Source organism: Penaeus monodon, chromosome 32 (assembly GCF_015228065.2).
Source record: "Penaeus monodon isolate SGIC_2016 chromosome 32, NSTDA_Pmon_1, whole genome shotgun sequence".
NCBI classification, from domain to species: Eukaryota; Metazoa; Arthropoda; class Malacostraca; order Decapoda; family Penaeidae; genus Penaeus; species Penaeus monodon.
Genome location: NC_051417.1, coordinates 26,387,459 through 26,389,072, shown reverse-complemented (window position 1 = coordinate 26,389,072; position 1,614 = coordinate 26,387,459).

The window sequence follows — 1,614 nt, the reverse complement described above, 5'->3', positions numbered from 1 at the left end:
GATAGTTGTGTAAAACTAAGGATGATCTTTTAGTTTGAATGAAAATGGCCTGATATGGGAAGGTAGTAAAACCATCCTTTTATTTTAATTTGTGGACACTTGTAAATATGTACAGATTTAAGGGCAGGAGATTGTTGAGTTTGGCATATCATTTTAATGTTTTTCCACCATATATTGAATTATTCTGCCTACTGTACATACATGTTCTAACAATGTCTCAATGCTATAACTGTTGTTGGTGAAGTTTTCACATTTGTCTTGTATGTAGACCACTACATGATTGTCTGGCAGGTTCTAAAATGGTAAAATACAAATGGGATTATATTTTCTTTAGCAATAGTGAAATGCAATGAATTCCATGCCCAAAGTATTTTTATAGTTTTTTGTAATCAGTGTTTGTATTTAATGTTATCCTTTAGTTCACTTGCAGAAGTTCTATTTTTGGAAGCACTATGCCAAGATCTGTGAGACAATCAGTTCCTGACAGTGTAAAGCTTCTGAAGTTTTCATTCTGCACAAATCTTGGAAATAAAGAGAAATGTGCTAAACTCTTTGTGTACAGAAGATAAGGCCAATTCTTTTTTATATGTTAAGACTACATTTCATTGAAAAAAGTGTCCTGTTGTGTTGGTTATTCATTCACCTATTTATGAAATGAAGTGTGCCAATAAAATGAATCACGGCAGTTTCATACTGCAATATAAAACATTTCAGTCATCTTGCAAGTCCATCTTGTCTGATTTTTTCTTTTGTAATAAAATGTTGTTCTATTGTTTTGGTTTTATTGAATATTGGAAATTTACCATTACAAAGTCATATTTGAACATGACTATTTACAACCTTTGTACAATATACAGTAAGAACTCCTGCTCTCAACATAACACCAGCTACAAAGTGATATACTGTATAATAGGTCAATTTTGTAAACCTACAAAATCTTTATGTATATAAAAAAGAAACCATATGCTAAAAAGTACAGACAAAACATGAAGTAAACAGGTCTTCCAGAATGTAACTGCATTTTCTCCCAAAAATATTTTCACAGCATTGTTTTGATTAGCCCTCAAACACTTGCAATAATATTTGTTCTGCATTCCATAACATTGAAACCTTTTAATATATGAATAATAGTATCAGTTTGATGGTAATATTTATATAATAATCCAACTTGCTATTTTTGTCTAGCTGTCTTCAGGGACATGATTTATTTATTTTGTATCTCCTTTGGACTGTTGCCTTTACCATATATTTTTTTTTTAATCATAGTAATGTACATTAAATCAGAGCTACCTAATATCTGAAGTTTTATACAGGTTTGTATATTTTTCTATATCTGAATATTCATAAATCTGCTATTGAAATAAAGAGAAAAATGTAAACAACAATATTTGTATCAGTCTTCCATACTACCATCAGTCAAGTACACTGAGAATTTAGATATCATTTTTGTTAGGATAAAGTAGGATATAAATGGAAGGAATACAAAGAATATTGGCCACTGTGGATGTAAAACTAATTAAACTCGAAATTGCTCACTGCTGATATGCGTTAAGAAGAGACTTACTGACTTTTACTTTCTCTTTATGAAAGATGCTGGTAATATGAGTGAAGTTG